Source organism: Ochotona princeps, chromosome 19 (genome assembly GCF_030435755.1).
Source record: "Ochotona princeps isolate mOchPri1 chromosome 19, mOchPri1.hap1, whole genome shotgun sequence".
NCBI classification, from domain to species: Eukaryota; Metazoa; Chordata; class Mammalia; order Lagomorpha; family Ochotonidae; genus Ochotona; species Ochotona princeps.
Window position 1 is genome coordinate 48,676,497 of NC_080850.1, and position 13,485 is coordinate 48,689,981.

At 52.3% G+C, this 13,485-nt stretch overlaps 1 pseudogene; it reads right to left on the reverse strand.

The window, feature by feature from the left end:
- Positions 1–1,405: 1,405 nt before the first annotated feature.
- LOC118760123 (U6 spliceosomal RNA) lies at positions 1,406–1,495 on the reverse strand (annotated as a pseudogene).
- Positions 1,496–13,485: the final 11,990 nt, after the last annotated feature.

The window sequence follows — 13,485 nt, forward strand, 5'->3', positions numbered from 1 at the left end:
AAATCATCGGACAGAAGATCTTCCTCTCTATCTCTCCTCCTCTGTGTATATCTGACTTTCCAATAAAAATAAATAAAAATTTAAAAAAAAAACAAAAAACAACAGCAACAACAACAGGAAAATACCTATCTTTGGGGGGAAATATAAGGAATAAACTATTTTGTCTTCACTCTTCCCTTCCTCCCCTGCTTACAATTGAAATGAGGTCAATTCTCTCTGTGTCGAATGCCCTCACAGTGAGCTCGGCAGCCCAGGCGCTCCAGGGGCTGTGCAGTTCCTACTGAATCCCTTTATGCAATGCCTGCTTCGTAACCAAGAAAGCAACTGAGGAATGGATACAGCCACCAGCAGGTCCCATGGGGATTCAGACAAATCCAATCAAGTTCACAAAGCATGACACCAACCATGGAGCCACAGCAGGAGGCAAAGAAACAAGTTCATCCAACTGGTTGACTTCACACACCATACTGCAGGCTGCCAATGAGCTTCCTGTCATGGTGAAGACCCCAGGGACCGTCTTCTCCAGCTTGTGGAACAAATGCAGCATGGCTAACGGACAAAACTGCATGTCCCAGGAGAAAGCTGCCCATGCAGCTGTTGGAAGAGGAAACCAAGGAAACAGGGAATTGAAGTGTTACTTCTAAAATGTCCATAAATAGTCTTGTTTAGGACACTGCCCAATACCAGCAGGCTTGACTGCACAGGGTCCCTGGAAGTGAGCACCTGCTGTCTGCAGCCTGCCCCTCGCCGGACACTGACCAAAGGGAACTGATGGGCTCAGGATGCGTAATGACCGTCACTTCAGATCTGGCTGTAGAGGTGACAGAAATGCACAGACCACAAGTTCACTGACCACAGCCCCTGTGATGTGTCTCTACATCACCTCTCCCCAGGTGTGGGCAAGCACCACTTTTTCATAGTTGCTAAGGCAGTAGCCGTTAGGCACAGTCAGCCGACACAGGACAAGAAACAGCAGAAAAGGTACAAGGAAAACACAGCAGCCAGCACTTGAAGGAAATCATGTCACTCTCTCCCCAGTTCACCGGAGCCCTTGGAACAGGCCCCACTCTGTCTCCGAGTGGTCAGCTGCAGTAGCTGTCACCAGGTCAAGAGCCCAGCTGAGAAGCGTTCCTTGGCCCCCAGGCCCTGCTTCCCTCCCATCCCACCTGACACAAATAGATGGGCTACACTGGTTGAAATCCACACTCCAGTAGGTGAGGAGTTCAGTGGCTTGGAGCCAGGCATGGGAAGGAGGGGATGAAAACCCTGGACTCCTGCCCTCCGCTGGTCACTGCCCACTGCAATGCCACCTGTTAGGGTTCAGCACTATTGAGTTCCTTGCATGGAGCCTGACCTTGGTCCTCATAGTGGGTTTTCCAGCCAACCAGAAGTCCCTCCAGCAACCAAGGATCAGAAATGCTGGGCAGCTTTGAGTATCATCCTTGCACAAGGGCCATGCTAATCTTCTCTGTATTGCAACTCACCAGAAAATGTGACTGGGTGTGTCTGCTAGGGCCGCCCCAACAGTGAACCACAGCCAGTGAACCACAGCCTGGGGTGCTCCCAGCAGACTGAGCATGCTCAGTTCTGGGGTATGACAGTACTCACAGAGCAGGTTCCTGGGACCTCTCCTCCAAATTGCAGTTGGCCACATTCGTGCCTTCCCTCTGTGTATCCAGGAGAACATTAGTGCTTACAAGGACTCCATTCCTGTTGGGTTAGGATGCATCCAAGGACCTCACTTTAGTGTTCTCTTCCCTGTCTCCAAAGGCAATCCCCCTGCCACGCACAGGTATCAGGACTTCCATACAGTGATGGGGAGTGATGATATGTTTCAGCCCCCAGCACTGATTCCTGGATTCCCAAAGCTAACGAAGAAAGGGAAGCCAAGATTGTCAGTGGGTTTAAGCTCATGTGGAAGAACCCTGCGTGGGACCCAGAGGCGATCCCAATGGCAAAGAGCCCTAGCCATTGTGGGAGAAACAAGATGAGTTGAGTGTTGTGTCAGAGCAAAGCTCTTCAATGGCCCAAAGCCTCAGTAACAACATGGGCTGGGAATCACCGACGCTCCATCATGGGGCAATGGCTGTAACGCCCACCTCAGCCTGGGTCCAGGTGGGGTGAATAAGAGGACAACTCCATTGGAAACATGAGCCCATGCCTCACGCAGCCTGGGGCTTAACTGAATAATGTCGCTGTGATCCAGGGAGTTAGGAGCTTGGGAGTTAGTAACATTCAAAAGCTGGGCAATAACACCCTGGATTTGCCAACCTCTAGCTTAGCCCTCCTTGTACAAGACAGTGTCTGAAATTCGGAAGACTTGGTTACTGTCGGACCTGCTGGGTTTTGCATGCTGAGTATCTTTTTAACTGAACATCAACATTATTTATGGTCGCACTTGGCTTGTATTTTATTAGTTGTTCTACTTATTCATTGATCAATCAAACCTAACCATTATTTTAATATTTACTTAATAAAATGTTTATCTGACCCACATTTTAAAATTTGAGAATACTTCTGTTTATATTGCTATTTGTATATCGCTAAACAGAAGAAATGACAAGAGACAAATCCAAAAGGGCAATGAATGTATAAAAATTATCTTCCTTAATAATCAAAAATTCTATTCATGGAAAATTCTATTCAGCTATTAAAATTACACAAAGAGAATAAAATTTATATCCAACAGCGCAGCAAAACATTAAAATGTCTAATAAACCTGATGATTGACATGCAGTAAACCAGGAGATGTTCTAAGCTCTTACCTAGAATGTTCTAGAATGTTCTAAATACTTCAGACATGGCACCGCCCAGAAAATGAGACTTCTAGAGGAGGGACTGCCAACAATCCCACCTGGCCAACGTCACTGCTATGTCTGGTTCTATACAATCCAAAGATGAGCTTCTTAGCGCAAACTCCATATACGCTGCATAGATACTGTGGGGTTGGTACCCAAACCTTTGAGAAGGAATTAGATAACGTAAAACAGCGTTGATCCAGATGACCCCCACAGTGACCAGAAACTGTGTATTTAGAAAAGCATCTACAAATACGCACAAAAAGCAGAATTTTTATCTTCATTGCACTACAATTCACAGTCAGAAAACTGGTAAAACCTACATGTCAACCACGGGACAGATCAGTTCAGCTAATTACAGTGAAAATGCTGTATTAGCCAACACCAACTGACCAGCTGTGGCCTGGTAGGCCAAGCCCAATGTAAGAGGTAGGATACCCAACCCTAGGATTATACAGCAGAGACAAGCCCTCACAGCAGATGCCTCTCACCAAGCAGCTCCCAGGCTGGCACCATGCAGCAGCACGCTATGCTGTTGCCTGTGATGCCTACATGCCTTGTGGGTGTCGGTTCATTTCCCAGCTGCTCCACTTCTGATCTGGCTCCCTGTCAGTGTGCCTGGGAAAGTACTGGAAGATGGCCCAAGTGCTTGGATCCCTGCACTCACATGAGAGACCCTGAGGAAGCTCCAGGTGTAGTCCTTGTTGTGGTAGCCATTTGGAGAGTGAACCAGAAGGTGGAAGCTAACTAGCTGTCCTGTTCTCCTTCTTCCTCTTTCTGCCTTTCAAAAACACAAATCCTGGAAGGAAGAAAAAGAGAGGGAAGAGAGAAAGGAATGAAGGGACAGAGCAAAGGGAGGGAGGGAAGAAAAAGAAACAAATGCTGTTGTCCTCCTCACATCCACAGTAAACAAGCATAGGCACCAAACCTACAGAGAGCATGGCCAGGAAGCCAGGGAGGCCGTGTTCTCCCAGGCTGGACTCCTAAAACCCTCTCCTCTCCAACCTCTGATTCCCACTCCCGTTCCCCTGCAGGTTGTCCACCAGGCAGCCAGAGTGATCCTTGGAAGAAGTGAATTCTACCGCTCCTTCCTCACACACGTGGAGCCAAGCCCCATGTCCATGCTAACAGAGCACTGGGCTGGGAGCAGCGGTGCAGCTCTGGAGCGTGGCCTCCTGTGGTCCAAGCTGGGCTTGCTGACCACTGCACCCCTCCTGCGCCTGCACTCGGCTTCTGCTCTCCCCACTCTGCCCTCAGTGGCAGACACTTCAGCGTCTGTCCCATGGCCCCGGAGCCACTGCACCGGAACAGCCTGGGCATGTGCTGGTGACCTAGGCTCCGGCTGCAAGGTTTCCATCAGGTTTCCTGGACACACTCTCCTTCCACCTCCGAGGGCACCAGGCCCAAGGCGTTGGGACAGTCACAATTCTGAAACCTTTTTAAAACAGTTTGATCATGCAGAATTAATATGCTCCCTGCAACCACTAACACAATTTTTAGAAATTCAATTAATTACCCTCTCCCATCTCATCCTTACTTCCCACACCAAGAATGCCAAATGTTAACAACTGGTGTTTTTCCTCCCAAGCCTTTTTAATTAAAGCACCACAGAACAGCACAGTTTTTAACCCAGGTAATCTAGTGTTTATAGACATACAATCACACTATATTTACTTATTGTGTTTTTCTCACTGTGGGCAAACAAAACACAACAAAGCCTAGGGCGACTAAGCATCAAATGTTACCATTTCCGTGGCTTCTTCACTCTGCCCTCAGGTACTAATGACTGGAAATGTTGCAGACTGCAGCCCCTGGTGCTGTTGGTGACAGCACAGGTGGGGGCTGCGGGCATGTGGGCCAAGCCTCAGCCACCAAGCAGAGTGAGCCAGGAAGGGGCCACAGGGCGCACTGCCCTGGGGGAGCCGTCTCTGGGATGCGGCTGACCAAGTTCCACTTCCTTGGGTGTGCACACAGCAGCTGCTCACCAGAGCCCACACCCTGTTGTGTTCCAAACCAGCTCTGGCCTACCCGGGCTGCCTCTAGTGGCCTACACCTGCCCCCTCTAGTCAGCTCCTGCGGAGGCCGGGGTCTGGGCTCCCTTCCCGGGCCCTTGGGTGACCTGATGTGCGGTGAGGCTCCGGGCGGCTCAGGCACACCAGCAAGGTTCCAAGGACTTCATTCTGCAGGCTGCCCACCACTCCTTGGTGCTCCCTTACAGAATAATCCCCTCCCCACCCCCACTGAAGCCTCCAGCCTCCCTCTCAGCAGGCAATGGCTATTCACAGCCCTTACACGGTAAGCTGAGTCTTGTCTTGTCCGACTCCCTCCTGCCTTAGAAGCAGAGGGTGGGAGAACACGTGCAGGAACTCTGAGGTTCCCTGGTGTGAGCCATCACGCACCCAGTGGTGTGGCCCACATTATTCAGAAAGTCCCAACTCCGCACGCCTCCCCCACCCAGCGAGCACACATCCCCGCGCCCACCGCCGGCACCCTCAACCGCAGGCAGCCAGTTCTGAGCACTTCCACGGGGCTAGAGCAAAGCTGGGCCAGATAAGCACAGATTAACGGACCTCAGGATTAGCATGGCATTGAGAAAGTCCTCCAAGTCACAGTGAAACCCTTCTGTAATTCCCACCAGTCTCCTCCTCAGTCTGTAGCCAGAAGTGTACACAATACCTGAGCCGGGACAGTTACTGACATGAATGCACATTCTGATAGGAAGGGGGTTTATAAGGATTATTAAACATGATCATGACCAATAGTTACTACCACTAGGAGACGCCCATGCAATAAGTGAAAAAATAACTCAAAGCCGCTACAGAGCTGTCGGGGCAGAGAAGGCTGCGGCCAGATGCTGTGGTTCTGTGTCCAGAGGCATCTGAGAGGATACTCCACATGCCCATTGTCTGACAAATGCTTTCCGTGCCAGACCAAGTTCTAAAGGCATCGGAGAGCAGCGCAGAGCAAATTCCCGTCTCACAACCAGGAAACAAGGGGGCCGTGCATCACACCAGACAGTGACACACGGCACAGACTGGCCCTCACTGCACGGTCACCTCTGCCAGGGTCAGGACCTACATCCTCCATAAAGCTCCCGTTCTAGGGTCAGCCAGAAAAGGAACTTGTGTGGTTTTTAAGAAGCAAAATTTAAACAACTCCAAGTCCCTTCCAGTCACAGCTGCCACACAGGGTGACAGACAGGTGTCTGCCTGCTCGAAAGGGCATCATCTTCCCGTTCACCTCCCACGAGCCAGGCCCCTGGCACCCGACTGCAGTCCTCTCCCCTGAGCCCCTGAGTCACCGTCTTCCCAGTGACTGGTTCACCCTAAAACCTGCACAGCCACGTGATCCCCAGCTCACTGAGGCAGGTTCCCTGTCTTGTGTGTTCTACCTCCCATCCCAGCCCACGGGCCGGCTGACACTGCTTGTCTGTCTGCCTTTCCCAAAAACACAGCCGTCCTCATGCAACCAAAGGAACAGTAGGGAAATGCACTTCCATTGATGCTGCATCTGACCCTACAGTCTCCCTCAGGGTCCCCTGCCTTGCTGGTGGGCAGTGGAGGAGCCCAGGGAGAGAGATGCATGCCCCAGAAGAGGCTCCTGTTCTAGATTCCCCATCTGGAGCAGGTTGGCCCAGGAGAGCTGCATAGACCACATTGGCTACCATAGGAACAAGATGCAGGCTGCGCTGGCAAATCCGAACACCAGAACAGAGTGTGGGTTGAGCCAGGTTTGGTCACGACAAAACCAGTACACATTATGGAATGCCAGGGTGAGGTTGCCTGTACTGGATTTGACTGCAGCACCCAACCATCACACGTGAGATCCAGGAAGGGAGGGGCAGAGCTGGCAGGGGGATTAAGGGGCTGGTTCCCTCGCCGGACAGCTACTCCCACTGGAGAGCGTGGGCTGGGATGGGGACAGACCAGACTAAGCGAGGCTGCAACACCTGTGTGCTGCATGTGGACTAGATCAGGGAAAAGCCAGGCTGGGCTGACTATTCCTCCGGGTGCAAGCATAAATTAGAGCGGGTGAGGGATGTTTGGGCTTGGCCGCAGCATCAGCTGGCAGAAGCTGGCACTGGGGACTAATTCTGTCAAGTCAAATCACAGAACCACCTAAAGAGTGCATAAACCAGGACTGAGAGAGACCTGGGAGGGAAAAAGAGGGTTCCCCCTTCTTGGGTCACTAGTCCCGTGGGAGGACATGAAAACTAGGACGGGGGCTAGGGTGGCTAGACAGAGAGGCACTCAACAACATCCGTGAGGGCTGGATGGTTGAGTTGGTTAGATGGAACTAAGCTTTAATACCCATTGACAAGTACAAGAGCCAAATGGGATGGGGGACAGACTGGTCTTCTGCTACACATACTGGCAAACCAGGGTAGAGGGCGGGCCTGGTGGGGGTTATTGTGGGTTGCCCCGACTAGGCTGCAGCTCCCACTGGTTGATGTAAGGGCTGAGTATGTGCTGGGCAGAACCAGACTGGACTGCAACACCCATTGGTTCCAGTGCAACTCGGGACTGAAAACAGAACCAACCCAGCAATTGAAACCACCAGCTGATCGGGGTGATAGACTGTGCCGGGCCCTGTGCTTGCTAGAACATACAAGAATCTGGTCTGGGAATACCTCAAGATTTCTTTGGAGATCTCCCCAATCAAACTGCTGGACTCAGAACTCTAACCAAGAAAAGACAGAAGACAGAACAGGACAATCATTCATCTCAGCTATATGTTGGCAGCGAAATATAGGGCAAACGGAGACTTTATGATGGACCATTTCAATCAGTGAACGACCTCATTGAGCGAAACTGGCAGCGATTCATAACTGAAGAACTATTAAAACCACTTGAGCAAATATCTCAGAGCATGCCCCACATCCGGGACTTGGGGTGGGCGAGAAACCGGGTGGGGCTTCTCCCTCAATATCCTCCTTTACCTCAGATACATGACGGAAACAATATGGACATAATAATATTACCCACTTCCCTATACCCCCTCAACCTTTTTTTTTTAACCGTAATTAACTATGTAAAGATTGTCAACAACAATACAATAAAATAAATTTAAAAAAAAAAGATGCAGGCTGCGGATTCTTTCACAGCAGCCGACAGCAGTCTCCACAGGTTCAGGGCCACACTCCCGCCCAGTGACACCCCACGGGCATGGCCACACTCCTGCCCAGTGGCCACACTCCCGCCCAGCGACACCCCAGGGGCATGGCCACATTCCGGCCCAGCAGCACCCCAGGGGCATGGCCACACTCCCGCCCAGCAGCACCCCAGGGGCAAAGCCACAGCCCTGCCCAGCGACACCCCAGGGGCAAAGCCACAGCCCTGCCCAGTGACCCGCCCCCCACTGAAAACTGGCCAAGACTGTCCACCCCACTTGCTGGCATTGTCATTTTCTCCCTGTCTGCTGGTCAGTCTCAGCATGACAACATGTCACAATATCTTCTACCTTTAAAAATGACAAGCAGCGCCTTGGTCGGGATAAGATCTTACAAAGGTCTTATCTCTTTCTCTTCAATTTTTTCAAAATGAATCATTTTTAGCTGTCACCTCTACAGAAGTCCTGCCACACGCCCTTGCCTTCCGGTGCTGCCCACTCACCTGCCAGCCTGACAGGAACATTGACCTTCCTGGCTGCAGAGCCTGTCCACCCAGCACTCACCAGCAAGTGGCCAGAGCCCAGGGCTGGCCCCGCCCCTCCGAGGGCCAGCAGGTGCGGGTCATTCCCACCACTCCCTTGGCCTAACTCGCTTCACCTGCGGCCTCCCTCGCTCATCCAAACCATGCTCGCCTCCCGGACAAGCCTGGATTGGAGGCATTTTGTATGTCGCTCACTTTGTCCACCCAAATCAGCAAGTTCTCCCTCCTTGGGCTTCAGACTGGTCCCCTCCCCCAACTCAGTCTAGCTCTTAAAAAGACATCAGTACTTTTCATTTCCTTGCCTCCTTTTTTGAAAGCAGAAGAGAAAGCATCTTCTTGCCAGAACTGCCACCTTCACACCTCTACTGCTTTTGCATTCCCTCTCAACTGGCCCACTGGACAGGGAGTGGAAAACCACCTGGGCAGCGAGCAGGCCCCCCTTCCCCGACACCACGGCCTGAGGGTCAGAGAGGAGACACCATGCTGTCTGCTTGTCGTCAGTCCTTCTGGAGACAACAGCATGTGGACGGGCCAGGCTCAGTCCCGCGCAGCCTTGGAGGACCCCGCTGACCGCCAGGCCACAGCAGTGTCACTCACCACGAAGATGGCAGCAGCCCCCACGGCTGAAACTTCCAGTGAGAAGAAGCCAGTGGGGAATTGGTCATCAGTGCGCGTGCTGCTGGAATTCACGACATGGAAACTCAGAACAAAGCTTCTAACTAGAACCCCATAACCTTACCTGGCATGTTTCTCGGGGTGAGAGGCTTGCCCACAGGCCGCAGGGTCGATGTCGGGTCAGGGTGGTCACTCCACAGGCAGGCGCAGTAATCTGGCATCCAGCGCCGGAGGCAAACACCAGCTCCCGAGCAAAGGCGAGTTCGTCAGTTCCAACCCTGTCAATCAGCAAGTATGAAGCCAACACCTGTCACAGCCCCATCTGAGGACTTGAAGCTTTCAGCCTGAAACACGGGGGCCTCTCTGCGTCCATCCCAGCGCTGCAGCAGACAGCACAGAGCACCCATGGCTGGGCTCTCTCCTCCCAGGAAGGCAAGGAGCGCATGAATATGCTGGGAGGACAAAGGAAGGCAAGAGGAAATGGCCCATGAGCAGCTGAAGGGTAACCTGACGCCTACGTTCATGAAATTCTGCTTTTCCTGGAGCTGGCGTGGCACATAGTAGACCAACCTCTGCCTGCAATGCCAGCATCCCATCTAAGTGCCAGTTTAAGTCCCGACTGCTCCACATCTGATCTGGCTCCCTGCCTGTGGCCTGGGAAAGCAGCAGAAGATGGTACAAGGCCATAGGCCTCTGTACCTGTGTGGGAGACCAGCCAGAAACTCCTAGCTCCGAGCTTCAGACAAGCCCAACTCTGACCACTCTGGCTGTCTGGAGAAAGAATCAGTGGATGGAAGATTTCTCTCTCTCCCTCTCTCTCTCTCCCTTTCTCTCTCTAACTCTTTCAAGTAAAATCAAAAAACCCTTTTTTAAAAAAAAACAAGGAATTATGCTTTTCCTTCTAATGAACACATTGTTAGGGCAAGTCAACCTCTGTGCTGTGTTCGGCATGGATTTGAAGCAGCCGCCGGGGACAGCAACGCCATTCCGTGGCTGAGGCAAGCACTGATTCAGTAAGAGGCAGAATGACCTTAAGAGCATTTGCTTCTTTGCACTGAATGTCGGGATGGGCCTGAGGGGAAGACTCCTGTTAAAGATAAGGGACAACTTTGGTGTGCTCCGAGTCCGTGAATCCCGCCAGGTTCAGGTCACCGTCTAGACAGCTGCAGCCTTCATTCCTACCCAAGCACCCACAGGTGATGCAGGCACAGAATCTGGCCACAAAAGGACGCAGGCCAGCGCCACCACATCCCTCCAGACCTGGACACCTACAGCTATTTGCTCGGGGCTCAAGCAGAACGGATGCGCCTAAGTGAGGCTGCGCAGTTCTCTCCTCGCAGGACGCCAAACCTGCTTCTGTTGGTGGCCGTTCTGGGCCCTGGAAAGCACAGAAGTTCCCCAGAAAAGCCCACAAAGTGTAAGACAATTGGAGGGTTGAGTGTCATGCGTAACTGAGATAAGAGGAGGGGCTGCGACCGGGAGTCTGCCGTCCCGGCTCCCTCCACAATCCAGGTGAGCCGGTCCCTTCTTAGCAACATCAAGTCAGGCCCCTCCACTGACTACAGGTGAAAACCAGGAACTATGGACCACACCACACTCTATCCTTTAAAGCCCACACCACTGCCTAACGGTCCCTGTTGTCAGGGGCAGAATAAGTTTAGATTGCACTCAAAATCATGTAATTAAGTATGAATTTTAACTTTTCAAGATTTTTTTTTTTAAAGGCAGAGTGACACAGAGAGAGGCAGGGGACCGAGATCTCCTGGTCCCCTCCCCAGATGGCCACAACAGTTAGGCCCTAGCCAGGTGCTGGCCAGGAATTCTCTCTGGGTCTACCAAGTGGAAGGCAAGGGCCAGAGTCTTCGTGCCATTTTCTGTCACACCTCTGGCACTCTGGCAGGGAGCTGGATAGAAGCAGAGCGTGCTGATACTCAAGCCAACTCTACAATACAGAATGCTGGTGTCACAAGCAGTGGTCTAACCCACTGCAGGACATGGCCGGCCCCACAGCATGCATTTCTAAAGCACAATGACAGCTTCCAAGCCACCGTGGGATGGCAGGAGTAGGTCAGAGAGGGGAGGAAGGAAGGACAGTACGCAGTACAGAAAAAGGACAGCACGAAGAGGCAAGACAATGGGACACTGCGTAGGAAGCGCGAGACAGCAGAAAAAAGTCATGTGCTCCGACCAGGCTCATTAGAAGTAAGAACTGGCTGGATCCAAGATCACCCAACGTCACACGAGAGCGGTCCTCCAGGCGAGCATTTCAAGACCAGGAACAGGTACACAGCACCCCACAATGCACCACCGCCCGCCTGGCCAGTTCCTCCTGCTGCACTTAGGTGATTCCTGGATTTTTTTTTTCTTCAATCGTGGTCAGCCTGCCAGGTATATCCTGTGTGCAGTCTAGTTCATTCACAGTACAGACCCCCAGAGGTCCGATCACTCACAGGTGCGTGGGCTGGGGTGGGGGCAGGGAGGAAAGGAGAATGCAGAGCTGACCTTGAAGGGTTCCCCGTGAAGAAGATGGGGAAAGGGGATGAAACCGGCCAGCAGGACCAAGCTCTCTCACTGACTGTAGGAAAAGGCAGGTGCAAGTTGAGCCCCTTTGAACCTGTAGCACCCAGGGCTAATCCTGGGGCTCCCTACTGCTGCTTGAAATTCTTCAAAAGGCTGACTTAAGAGATGGAGGAAAGACAGGCAGGAGAGCCCGGGTAGGGGCCAGCAACCTTCTTCAAAGAGGGAAGCCCAGAGGCCAGAGCTCAGGAAATGGACACCAGGGGGGCCAGCCTGAGCTGCCTCAGGCCTGCAGCAGGAGCCACTCTGCCCAGATGCCCACCACCCAGCTCTACCAGGAAGCTCCACGTGACAGAGACAATCATGCCAGACAGCAAGGTGGTGGGCAAAGCAGACATAACCTCCCTTTGTCGGAAGAGCTCCTGGGTTCATCATAGAGCTCACCATGGAGACAACAGAAGATAAGGAAGTTGTCGAGTCTGCTCAATGGCCGTGAGGCCTAGGAGGAAGCTTAGCCAAGGGGGTAGACCGCTAGGCAAAGACGGGCATCTGGGGCTGGCCACAGGGAAAAGTGCTGAGGATAAAGCAGAAAGAAGCAAGGGGCAGCTGCAGTTATGCCAGTAGCAGCACCAGGCAGAGCTGGCACACGAGCAGGCGCAGGGGTGCCAAACAATGGAGGCAGAAATGAAACAGGTGGGCAGGGTGGATGTGGGGGCAGGGGTCTTTGGGGTGAGTACTGCAAGCCAGCAGGTGGAGAACTTTGCACTTTTTGAATGAAATTCCTGGTACTGAGTGATTTACAAAGAGATTTATGTGGCTAGTTCTTTGAAACCAGAAGTCCAACACTGCATAACCCCATTGGTTCAGTCTCCAGCGAGGGTCCCTGGCTGCGTCACCATCTGGGGAAGTAGGACAGGTGCCAGTATGTGTAGGAGAGAACCGGTATGTGGGTTGGCCTTGCTGTAGAACATCCTGCCAGAAAAGCGGGGACCCTCCCCACTTAGGGCAGTGGTCTGTTGTCTCACTGTCTCCCAGTGGACCTCATCTCTGGGATGCTCCACAACCACCCAGCAACGCCCCACTGGGGACCAAGCTGCCAGCACATGGAGCAGTAGGCAACAAACATTTGCCGATCCAAAATGCAGAGGTCAGCTTTTGAAAGTTTGCCCCCTCCCTCTCTGTTGGCCTGGGGACTGCAAAGGACTTCACAATAGTCCATCTTCTCTTGGAGATAAGTGGTGAACAAGGTGGGCTACTTAAGATTGCAAAGCCGGTAACCTGATGGAGCTAGGTTAAACCAGAAGGTGAACTGACTGCAAAGGCGCTCCAGGGAAAACCCGACCCAGCAGGCACCTGCTGCCTTCCCACCCCATGAAGCTCTGCCTTCAGAGAGCTCCTCCCCAGGCTGGCCCCTCCTGCGGGCCTGAGAAACACAGTTATGCAGCTCCCCTGGCCACAGGCCTCTTCCTCCTGCTTTTGCCGCAAACAAAATATAATTGTCCCTGCAACCCCACAAGTTCAATCCAACAGCACTAACTTCGGTAAGCAGTGCACATCTAGCAGATCAAATAAAGTCCACTGGCTGACCACAAGCTTGTGTTCTGGCTCTGAGACCAGAAGCTGAGTTAGGTTTCCCAAGAATGCAGAAAGCCTCCCGTGGAAGGCAGGACTGCTAGCAAGGACAGGCGCCACTGACAGCAAATGCACACTGCAGTCTGTGCAGGTGACCATTCTCTGAAGACAAAAGTGTCCTCAGAAACCTTAAAACTTTCACAGGTACACCTGTGGGTGTTTGACACTCTCTCCCCACCCATCAAAAAACATGATTCTCTCCCTAAGCACATCTCCCACTCCCCCACAAGCAGCCACATTCTTCTTTCCTTAACAAAGTGGAATTTAAAGAT